The sequence below is a fragment of the Eschrichtius robustus genome, chromosome 13 (assembly GCF_028021215.1).
Source record: "Eschrichtius robustus isolate mEscRob2 chromosome 13, mEscRob2.pri, whole genome shotgun sequence".
In the NCBI taxonomy this organism is placed as follows: Eukaryota; Metazoa; Chordata; class Mammalia; order Artiodactyla; family Eschrichtiidae; genus Eschrichtius; species Eschrichtius robustus.
The window spans coordinates 4,401,109-4,414,175 of NC_090836.1; positions in this window are offsets into that span (position 1 = coordinate 4,401,109).

Consider the following 13,067-nt stretch of genomic DNA (forward strand, 5'->3'; position numbering starts at 1 on the left):
TAAAGGGGTATGTTTCTATGGAGTTCCTATTTTTCTGTAGAGTTGATCTTTTTTCTCTTCCTTTATTCTATTCTTTGGAAGCAAGTCACTAAGTCTAGCCCACACTCAAGGGGAGAAGAATTAAGCTTCCCTTCTGGGAGAGGGGATTATCTAGACATACTATTTGAAATTCCCCTGTAGGGGAAATTTGTTCCTTCTCTCTCCTTTATTTGTTTAATGATTTACTTATATTAGTGTATCAGTTTCTCAGCACCACCATAACAAATTACCACAAACGGGGTGGCTTAAAAGAATAAAAATGTGTTCTTCCACAATTCAGGAGGGTGGAGGTCTGAAATCAAGGTGTTGGCAGGGTTGGTTCCTATTAGAGGGTCCAAGGGAGGACCATCCCCTTTCACGCCTCTCTCCTGGCTTCTGGTGGTTGCTGGCAATGCTTGCTGCTCCTTGGCCTTAAAGGCATCCCTCTGTTCTCTACCTCCATCTCTGTATCACCTTCTCCTCTTCCTATAAGGACACTCTGAATTCAGGATGATTTCAGCTCAAGTTCTTTAACTAATTATACCTGCACAGACACTGTTCCCAAACCAAGTCACACTGTGGTATTCCAGTGGACATGAATTTTGAGGGGACACGATTCAATCCAATACAATCAATATAGACTCAGGAAGATTTATTGTATTCTTTAGATTCGAATCTGTTTGTTTGTTTCCTCAAATGGTTCCAGCTTTGGCCATGGGAAGCTCTTCCAGGTTAGCGTTTGTATCTTTTTCGCACGTCCCCATCTTTCCTTCTCTTTTCTTCTATTTTCCTTCCTTTTCTCTGTCTCTGTGTGTCTTCTTTACTTCCTGACTCCAAAAGATGCTTCAGGCTCATCTTATATTTTCCCTGTCCTAGCCCTAGAATCAGCCATTTCTCCATACAGCTCTGATTCCTTTTATTGGAGAATGTTATTTAGAAACAAGGACCCAAGTGCTGGGTATGTTTGTTGCCAAGAGGGCGTGGCTGCTTCTGGGTCCTCTCTACAGACAGAGTTAGGAAATATATGTATATGTGCTAAGTCGTGTACACACACATGTCTATATTCATTTCTGTATCTCTAGATCTCTATACGTACTAAATAAGTTCTTACCGCTCTCTCCAACTGCACCCTGGACTCTAGCCTTCCCTCCAGCGAAAATGTAACTTCTTTTTCTGGTGGTGAGAAATTTGGCTCTTTTATCCACAGTTTATTTACTTATTTGTTCAGCCCTGGTTTACACATAAAGTAGTTTCAGAATTGCTAACCTGTACTTCTGTGAGAAACACATTTTCCAATGAGAACACAGTGTTTTGTACAGTGCTTTCTGTCTGTAGCCTTACCGTTTCCACTTAAAACACCATTTCCCACAGTTACTTAGGTCAGCTCCTTCCCCCCTTCCCGTCCCCCCCCCCCACCGACTCCCCTTCAGTGTGATTAAGTCATACATTTGCAATACAGTTATCAGGTCCATTTGTCAAAGTCTCCATGACATTCTAGGATCCCCCAACCTCCTGGTTGGTTTTTAAAAATAGCCTTTATTGTTGAGAGCAGTCTTAGGTTCACAGAAAAAACTGAGCAGAAGATACAGAGATTTCCCATACAGCCCCACCCCACACAAGCACAGCCTCTGCGTTATCAACGTCCCTCACTAGTGTGGTACATTTTTTATGATTGATGAACCTACACTGACAAGTCATAATCACCCCAAGTCCATGGTTTAGCTTAGGGCTCACTTTTGGGTTTGGACTCATGTACAATGGCATGTATCCATCATTATAGTATCATACAGAGTATTTTCACTAAAAACCCTCTGTGCTTAGCCCTTTCATACCTTCTCCCCCTCTTCCAGCCCCTAGTGGCCACTGATCATTTTCCTGTCCCCAAGTTTTGCCTTTTCCCTTATGTCATATAGTTGGAATCACACAGTATGTAGCCTTTTCGTAGCTTGATAGCTCATTTCTTCTTAGTGCTGAATAATAGTCCCTTGTCTGGATGGACCACAGTTATCCATTCACCTACTGAAGGACATCTTGGTTGCTTCCAAGTTTTGGCAATTAGGACTAAAGCTGCTATGAACATCTGTGCAGAGTTTTGTGTGGACATAAATTTGCATCTCCTTTGGATAAATGCTAAATAGTGTGATGGCTGGATCCTATGGTAGTGTATGTTCATGTTTGTGAGGAAAGTTACAAGCTGCCTTCCAAAGTGGCTATACCATTTTGTATTCCCATCGTAGTGAATGAGAGAGTTCCTGTTGCTCCACACCGTTGTCAGCATTTGATGTTGTCTGTGTTCTGGCCATTCTAACTGCTGTGTAGTGGTATCTCATTGTTGTTCAAGTTTGGATTACCCTTGATGACATATGATGTGGGGCATCTTTTCATGTGCTTATTTGCCATCTGAATGCCCTCTTTGGTGAGGTGTCTGTTAAGGTCTTCAGCCCATTTTTTAATTGGGATGTTCGATTTCCTATTATTGAGTTTTAAGTGTTCTTTGTATATTTTAGGTAATAGTCCTTTATCAGATTGCCTTTTGCAAATATTTTCTCCCTCTCTGGGTGGTTGTCTTTTCATTCTCTTGCCAGTGTGTCTCACAGAACAGAAATTTTTCATTTTAATGAAGTCCAGCTTATCAATTATTTCTTTTGTGGAACATGCCTGGGGTGTTGTATCTAAGCAGTAATTACCAAACCCAAGGTCATCTAGATTCTTTTCTATACTATCTTCTAGGAGTTTTATAGTTTTGCATATTACACTTAGTTCTGTGATCCATTTTGAGTTAATTTTTGTGAAGGTGTAAGGTCTGTGCCTGGGTTCTTTTTTTTGCATGTGGATGTCCAATTTTTCCAGCACCGTTTGTTGAAATGTTGAAAAACCTGTCTTTCCTCCTTTGTATTGCCTTTGCTCCTTTGTCAAAGATTGTTGACTATATTTATGTGGGTCTGTTTCTGGGCCGTCTATTCTGTTTCATTGATCTATTCTGTCTTGATTACTTTAGCCTGATAGACTTGAAGTCTGGTAGCATATATTCTCAACTTTGTTCTTCTACTTCAAAATTGTGGTGGCTATTTTGGATCTTTTGCCTCTCAATATAAACTTTAGAATCAGTTTGTTGATATCCACAAAATAATTTGGGGATTTTAATTGAAATTGCTTTGAATCTATAGATCAAACTGGGAAGATTTAACACCTTGGCAATATTGCATCTTCCTATCCATGAAGATGGAACCTCTCCCCATTTATTTAGTTCTTTGATATCTTTCATCAGAGTTTTGTAGTTTTCCTTGTACAGATCTTGTACACATTTTGCTAGATTATACCTAAGTATTTCATTTTTAGGAGGATGTTTATATTGTTTTTAATTTCAAATTCCACTTGTTCATTGCTGCTATATAGGAAAGTGATTGACTTTTGTGTATTAATATGTAACCTGCAACTTTGCTATAATAGCTTATTAGTTCCAGGATTTTTTGTAGATTCCTTTCTACCTTTTTTACGTAGATGATCATGTTATCTATAAACAAAGATTGTTTTATTACTTCCTTCCCAATCTGTATACCTTTTATTGTTTTATTGCACTAGCTAGGACTTCTGGTATGATGTTGAAAAGCAGTGGTGAGAGGGGACATCCGTGCCTTGTTCCTGCTGTTTGTGGGAAGGCTTCAAGTTTCTCACCATTAAGTACGTTGTTAGCTGTAGGTTTTTTGTAGATATTCTGTACTGGGTTAGGGAAGTTCCCCTGTTTTCCCAGTTTACTGAGACTTTTTATCATGAATTTGAGTGTTGGATTCTATCAAATGTTTTTCACATCTGCTAATGTGATCATGTGAATTTCCTCCTGTAGGCTATTGATATAATGGATTACATTACTGATTATCAAATGTTGAACCAGCCTTACATACCTGCCATCGATTCCACTTGGTCAGAGTTTTATAAATCTTTGTATACCTTGTAGGATTTGATTTGCTGATATTTTGTTGAGGACTTTTGCATCTATGTTTATGAGAGATATTGGTCTGTAGTTTCCTTTTCTTGTAATATCTTTATTTGGATTGGGCATTAGGGTAATGTTGACCTCACAGAATGAGTTAGGAAGTATTCCCTCTGCGTCTATCTTCTGAAAGAGATTATAGAGAATTGACACAATTTCTTCTATATTTTATTTTATTTATGGATCTAAGAAGAGTTGCTGATTTTTCAGTTTTTTCATTGTTTTATTCTTGTCAGGACAGAGTGGTGACTTCCAAGCTTCTTTCATGCTGGATCAGACACTGGAAATCCTAATTTAAAAAAAGAAAAATTGTGTATGGTAAAGTTTACTCTTTGTGGCGTACAGATCTGGGGGTTTTGACAAATGCTTGCGGTCAGATAACCACCACCCCAATACTATACGACACAGTTCCATCACACACACACAGTTCCCTACTTTCCGTATTTTAGTCAATGAGTTGCTTTGTTTCTTCAAGATCCTACTCTGAATAGGTAACCCTCACGAAGAGCACTTTCCCACCCACTACTGAAGACCCTGACTGCTATGAGGTGCACAACCATTTCATTGCTGACAGTACAAGGTGTGGACTGGCTCTTCAAGGGGATGTAGAAAAGAAATGAACTTGTTGGAGGCTGAACAAAATTTTAAGTCAAATAGAGCTTTCTGAAACTAATGGTTTAGCTATTAATGATTTATTAATGTAATGTAAGAATAAACAGATATTAATTATTGATGTCTTATGTACTCATCTGGTGCGGGACAATCTGAGAAAGACAGGAAACTTCCTAGGATGAGAAGTGGGGGCTAGCAGGAGGCCCTTCTGGTTAAGTGATTTGGATTGAGTGCATCAACATTTATGTCCATTCCCTTCCCAAACCCCATCGACACGGTGGAACAGAATAAAAAGATACACCCTACAAGGACAAAAAGAGGGATCCACACAGGTGAAAGACTTCAACTAAGCGGGGCTGTCCCCCAATACATCCACATGGCTGCCCTCCCTCCTTCAGGTCTTTGATCAAAGGTCATCTTGTCAATGCCACACACACTCTGTCTACCCTATTTAAGATTACAACCCAACACCCTCCTCCCCACACTTCTGATTATCTTTTCCTGCTCTAAGATCATACATAACATACTTACTTATTATACCCACTGCCTGTTTTGTTCACTGTTATATCCCAAGCATCTAAAACAGTATTTATCACATCGCAGGCCCTCAATACATTATTTGTCAAATGGATAAATGATGATGGTGGTCAGTGGGTGAATGGATACTGACTTAGCTGAGCTGAGCAATCCATGGATACCTATGGTGGAGCCATGAACAGGAAATCTGTCCAGCAAACCCAGGAGCGGAAGCACCAAGTACCTCTGAAGGTGGGGCTAGAGACCAGGGCTTCTTCACAGATTAGATGAGAAGTCTCCCCCCATCCAGGCAAACAGGCAACTGCTCCTTTCCCACCCTTCTCCCCCACATGAGCAGAGGATCAGAGAGGAAGGTCCCTCTAGCGGGAAATTAACTGACCCAAGATAAAAACTGACAGACATTGACATTTGAAGATCAATAAGCAATGTCTAAAAGTGAAAAAATCAAGAACTAGCAGGATAATTATTGTAAGTTTTATAGTACTGTCTGACTTTTCAAACACGTATTAGCTTGACTTAAATAAAATCAGACTGAAAGAAGAAACATCCTGGGGACGCCTATTTTGTTTGACATCATCAAACAATTAAGTTGATTTCCCAAATAATTAAAGTTTTACTCTGAAAGCCATAACTTTTTTTTTTTTTTTACTTTTTATTATGGAACTATTTAAATGTACATAAAAGTAAAGAGAACAGTATAGAGAATCCTGATGTACCCATCATCTAGGTTTTTAAAAAAGTTTCCAATATGGTTTCATTTATTTTTATCTATTTTACTTATTTTACTAGAGAATTTTAAAACAAATTCCAGACATCTTACAATTTCTCGCCAGAATACTTCATATTATATCTTAACAAATAAGAACAATTAGATCACTCATCTTATAAAATTTCTCTGACTTTGTATTTGTCTGATTCTTTTCTTGTGCTGTTATTTACAGTTTTCCTCTTTTTATTTGCTGTAAATGTGTCGAGTTGGGATCTCACATAGATTCGGGTTCATACTTCATAGCATCAGGGGGCATATTCCATTCTTAGTGACGTGAAGTTTGATCAGTGGGTTTAGGGATTGGCGACCTGACTCATCCATTACGATGTTTCCTACCAGAAACTTAATGGTTTCACCATCCAGTGATATCACATTGGTTTATCAGACATCCCAAAATGCCATTTCTTCTGCATGTGTTCATTGGTATTCTTATATAAAATAGAACTTTCAACTCTTTGGATATCCTGGGAAAATCAGTATAAATTCTTAATACTTTATTTATTTAATATTTTATTTATTTAATCTCTTTATTTTCAGAATAATAATAGGTGCCCTGGCAACTTCCAAAGACATCCAATAAGAGATGTTTGTATCTTTGTTTTGAGGAATCATTATGGACAGCTTTCTATTAATAAAATCAATTTTATCAAAGCATAATTTACATAAAGTATACTGCACTCATTTTGACAAATGTATAACCTACTACGTAATCACTACAATCGAGATACAGAATATTCTATGACCGCCCCCCCAAAGTTTTTCTCGGGCCCCTTTGCAGTAATTAGCCCTCCACTTCCATCTCCAGGCACCCACAGATCTGCTTTATTTCACTATTAATTAGTTTTGCCTGTTCTAGACTGCAATATAAATGGAATTATACGGTATATCCTCTTTGTGTGTGGCTTCTTTCTCATTGCATAATGTTTTTGAGATTCATCTGTGTTGTTACATGTATCCACAGTTTGTTTCTTTTTTTATTACTGAGTAACATTCTGTCTTATGACTAGACTACATTTTTTTTTTTAACCTATTCATCTGTTGTTGGACATTTGGGGTGTTTCCACCTTTTGACCATTGTGAATAGTGCTGATGTGAACATTCATGTATGAGTCTCTTTGTGGAAAAATGCTTTCATTTCTCTCGGAGTAGAATTGCCGAGTTGTATGGTAGGTGAATATTTAACTTTATGAGAAACTGCCAAACTGTTTTTCAAAGTGGTTGTACTCTTCTTGCACTCCCACCAGCAACATATGAGAGTCTTAGTTGTTCCACATCCTTTTCAACACTTGGTTTTGTCAGTTTTTTTAATGTTAGCCATTCTAGGGGGTACGAAATGATATCTCATGAAGTTTTAATTTGAACTTCCTGATGACAAAGGAAATTTTGAGCATTCTTTCATGAATTTATTGGCCATTCATATGTCTTCTTTTGTGAAGTGTCTGTTCAAATCTTTTGTTCCTTTTTTATTGGGCTACTTGTCTTATTATATAGTGTTGTATATTCTGGATATAAGTCCTTTGTTTGATACATGGATTGCAGATATGTTCCCTGAATTCATAGGTTTTTATATATTTGATGTATTTCTGTCCACTGCAGTCGTTATTCTTTTCAATGGTCAAATGGTCCTATTTTTAAGACAAAGCTTTCTTAAAAAGAACATGTATTTGAACCATTTTGTACAGGAATATGTGAAACGCATCCCTGTGGTTTTAAACAAAATCTCCTGAGCCCACAGATTTTGATAAATCATGAGTGTCATCTTATAAATACTCATGATTCCCTTTGGGTCTGACGAGGGAGAAGATGCTGACCGCCTCTTTAATAGATGATGCCATATCACCATGGGATATAACTCTAATGAAATAAAGTTGGTTTATAACAAACATGCCAGAACTTCCCAAACAAAACGTGACTTGTTCTGCATACAACCTGGAGACGATCAACCTATTCCAAAGAAGTTGATTAATGCAACTCAGCACAATTTTGAACCCTTCTTTGGATGGCCTTCAGATTCCATTTGGGCGTCTCACAAGAAAATCAACTTGTGCCCTTCAACCTTAATTAAAACTCCTTAAATACGAGACTTGACTCTGGGCCAGGCACAGGACTAGAGCCTTCTTATCCATTATCACACTTAATCTTACACAAATCCTGGAAGATGGGCATAATTAACTCTATTCTACAGATTATGAAACTGACATGGGTAAAGACGAAGTTACACGCCTAAGGCCACGCAGTCACCGGGTGGCAGAGAGTGATGCAATCAAACCTGGTTCTTAGTGCCCCCAAGGCTGTACTCATCACAATATACCATGCCTCCCAGCTTTTTTTTACTGGTTTCAGAAAAGTAAAATCCACTTTAGATGGCAGAAGGTTGTTGAGGTATAGCTTGTTACACACCGTGGACTCCAAGGCGTGTTTGGAAGAGATTTCAAAACTCTTCTCAGCATTGGTAGCTCCCAGAAGAAGTGACCAGTCTCCCAGAGTGACTGCTTGAGAGGGACCAGGAGCAAGTGTTTCTCAGGGTCACCACCTTCTTATTCCCATACCCGCTCTTCCTCTTCCTTCCTGTTCTATTACATGTCAATTTTGACTCCTGAGAATGTTTCCTGGTATTTCTAATCACGTGTTTTTGTTTCTCTTTTTGCAGGGAGAGGGCTTGAGCTGCTACAGATACTAGAATCTGTGATCCCTGTTGACACTGAGACATTCTATGTAGTCTGTTGCCTGATTTTGAAAGTGCCTCAGTTTGGGACTTTCATTTTTGTTTTTTGGACTTTTTATTTCGAGATAATTGTAGATTCACCTAATCCAGGGAAATCCGATGTACCTTTTACCCAGTTTCCCCTCGTGGTGTCATCCTTCAACATTATAGTACAATATCCCAACCAGGATAGTGAGAGTGATGCTGTCAAGATACAACCATCTCCACTCCCACGAGGATTCTTCACATTGCCCTTTTTCAGCCACACCCACTTCCCTCCCTCACCCACCCATTCCTAATCCCTGGCAACCACTCATGTCTCCTCCATTTCTATGATTTTGTCATTTCAACAATGTTATATAATAGAATCATACATTATATAACCCTTTGGGGTTGGCTTTTTCCTCTCAGCAATATTCATTCAGGTCTTGTAAGTATCATATCAGCAATTTGTTCCTTTTTGCTGCTGAGTCATAGTCCATGGATGGACCATGGTTTGTTTAACCATCCATACAATGGAGGACACCTGGGTTGTTTCCAGTCAGAGGCTGTTACAAAGAAAGCCTCTATAAATATTCATACACAGGTATTTGTGTGAACATAAACTTTCATTTCTCTTGCATAAATGTGTTGCAGTGGAACTTCTGGGTCCTACAATAGTTGCATGTTTAATGTTTCAAGAAACTGCCAAACTGTCTTTCAGAGTAGCTGTGCCATTTTACATTCCCACCCGCAATTATGAGGGATCCACTTTCTCTGTATCTTCTCCAGCATTTGGTGGCGTCACTTTTTTTACACACTTTTCTTTCAAATACACTTTTAATTTTAGAATCGATTCAGATAGAAAAGTTGCAAAGACGGTACAGAGAGTTCCATGTACCCCTCACTCAGTTTCCCTATGGTTAACGTCTTCCATTTGTGGGGTACCCTTGTCACAGCTGAGGAAACCACACTGAAACATAACTTTTTACTAAACTCCACAGTTTACTCGGATTTCACTCGTTTGTCCCCAGCGTCCTTTTTCTGTTGGAGGATCCCATCCAGGGTACCACATCACTTTCCTTTGTCACGTCTCCTTAGCCTTTTCTGGTCTCTGACAGTTTCTCAGACTTTCCTTGTTCTTTGATGACCTGAACAGTTTTGAGGTGTGTTGGCCAAGTATTTTATAGCTTATCCTTCAATTGAGTTTTGTTTTGTTTTTCTCATGGTTAGACCAGGGTAGTGGATTTGGGGGAGGAGGACCACAAAGGTGAAGCGCCATTCCTACCACATCACATGCAAGGTACATGCGATCAACGTGATGCATGAGGTTAACTTTGACCATCCCGGTAAGGAAGTGCTTGCCTGGGGTCTCCACTGTCAAGTTACCTGACCCCTCCTCCTCCATACTTTACCCTTTGAAAGTAAATCCTCAGCACAGCCCACACTCACAGGGTTGGGAGCTTAGTTCCACCACTTTGAGGAGGAAGTATCTACATAAATTATTGGGGATTCTCCTGTACTACTTTTTATTTTGCCCATTCTGATCAGGTAGTAATGATATCTCATTGTGATTTTTTTCTTTAATAAATACAAGCGTCTTTAATAAATGATGCCAGGGCAATTAGATAACTATATGGGAAAAAATGATGTTGGACTACACAAAATCAGTGGGTGCATGTAGACCTAAATGGGAAATACAAACTACAGGCTTTTGGAAGGTAATATAGAAGAACATCTTTATTAACTTGGAGATGTAGAAAGATATCTTAGACAAAAATTTCTATATGTTAAGGAAAATGATAAATCCAACTACAGTAAAATTCAGTGTTTCTGATTATCTCATTGTGGTTTTAATCTGCATTTCCCTAATGGCTAATGATATTGAACATCTTCTCATGTGTTTAGTTACCATCCATAATCCTCTTCAGTGAAATGTCTCTTTATGTCTCTTGCCCATTTTCTAATTGGGTTGTTTTTGTTTTGGCTGGGTTTTTTTGGTTTGTTTTTTACTGTTGAGTTCAGGGAGGTTATTTTTATACATTCTAGATACAAGACTATATTCAGATATGAAGTTTGCAAATATTTTCTCCCAGTCTGCAGTTTGCCTTTTCATTCTTTGAACAGGGTCTTTCACAGAGCAAAAAAAAATTTGTTTAATTTTGACGAAGTCTAATTTATCAAATTTTCCTTTTATGCATCGTACTTTTTCGGTGTCAAGTCTAAGAACTCTTTGCCTAGCCCTGGGTTGTGAAGATTTTCTGCTATTTTTTTTTCTACAAGTTCTATGAAAGACTTACATTTAAGTATGTGATCCATTTTGAGTTAAGACTTACGCTGAGGTTCGTTTTTATGTCTATGGATAACTAATTGCTTTACCACCTTTTGTTGAAAAGACTATCTTTCCACCAGTTGAATTGCTTCTGCACCTTTGTCAAAAAAAAGTTGGACATACTTTTGTGGGTCTATTTCTTGGTTTTCCATTCTGTTTCATTGATCTCTGTGTCTATCTTTCTGCCAATAACACGTCGTTTTGATTACTCTAGCTATATAGTAAGTCTTAAAATTGAGAAGACTGATCCTCCCAACTTATTCTTCTTTTACAGAATTATTTCAGCTATTCTAGCTCCTTTGCTTTTCCATAAGTTTTAGCATAATACTGTGTATATCCAACAAAAGACTTGCTGGGATTTTGATAGGAATTATTTTAAATCTGTATATTAATTTGGGAAGAATTGACATCTTTATTATGTGGAATCTTCTAATCCATAAATATGGTACATCTCTCCATTTATTTAGATATTCTTTGATTTCTTTCATCAGCATTTTATAGTTTTCAGCATAGAACCCTATACATGTCTTGCTAGACTTACACCTAAGTATTTAATTTTTTTAGTAAGTATAAATAATATTGTGTCATTAATTTTGGTGTCCACATGTTCATTGCTATTATATAGAAATACAATTGATTTCCATGTGTTTATCTTGTGTCCTGCACCTTTGTTAAACTCACTTATTAGTTTAGGAATTTTTTTGTAGATTGCTTTGGATTTTCTTTGTAGACAGATAATGTCATCTGCAAATTTGGGCAGTTTTATTTCTTTCTTTGTAATTCATATGCCCTGTATTTCCTTTTCTTGCCTCATTGCACTGGCTACAACTCCAGCACTACGTTGAGTGAACATCCTCGCCTTGTTCCTGATCTCAGGGAGAAAGCACTCAGTTTTTCATCATTAATTATAATATTAGCTGTAAGTTTTTTGAAGATGCTTTTTATGAAGTTGAGGAAGTTTCATTCTCTTCTTTTTTTTGTCCCCTGGGAGTTTTTAACATGAATGAGTATTGAATTTTGTCAAATACTTTTCTACATTTTTTGATATGATTATGTAATTTTGTTTCTTCTTTTGCCTGTTGATATGGTGGATTGACTGATTTTCAAATATCAAACCAGCATTGCATCCCTAGAATAAACCCAACTTCGTTATGGTGTATATTTCCTATTACGTATTGTTGAACTCTTTTTGCTAATATTTTTTAAGGATTATATGTTGGGATATTGGTCTGTAGTTCTTTTTTGTTTTGTAGTGTTTTGTCTGGTTTTCTGATCAGTAATACTAGCTTCATAAAATGGATTGGGAAGTTTCTTCCTCTTTTATTTTCTGGAAGATATTGTGTAGAATTAGTGCTAATTTTTAAAAAATGTTTTGTAGAATTCTCCAGTGAAACCATCTGGCTCTGGAGCTTTCTTCTGGGGGAGTTTAATAATTATGAATTCAATTATCTTAATAGTTGCAGGGCTACTTAAAATTTGAATTTCATATTGGGTGAGTTCTGGTTTGTATTTTTAAGGAAGTTGTCCATTTCATCTAAGCTTTCGAATTCACATATGTAAAGTGGTTTGTAGTACTCCTTTATTATCCTGTTGATGTTTGTAGGACCTGTTTCATTCCTGGTGCCTTGTTACAGACTGGAGAGAATGGGAGTCTAGGCTCCCTACCCAGCCTTTGCTGGCCTGGATGGAGATGGGGCCAGTGTTTTTCTGTGGCTTTGGCTAGAACAGAGCACTTACTGTCTAAAAGATTTCTGTATTGTTAGACTTACCCTTTCCTGGTCCTTTGGCTGGAGAGGGTAGGTTTTCTTGGGGCTTTGTCTGTGTCCGTTGATGTTTCCAGGTTGCCAACTTCTTCAGTCCAAGTCTCAGATATTGACGCAAATAATAATAATAATAACAACAACAACAACCACCACCACCCAGGGAGCTCACTAATGTGCTGTTCCTTGGGTCCAAAGTCCCTAACAGATCTGCCTGCTCTCCACCTTTCAGAATCTTCTTATGTTTGTTTTATATGTGATGTCTAGGGCTTTTCATTGTACTTAGTGGGAGAAACAGAGAAAAGTATATCTCCTTCACCCTTCTGAACATGGAAGTCAAGAGTTTTCACTGTTAAGTAACCTGA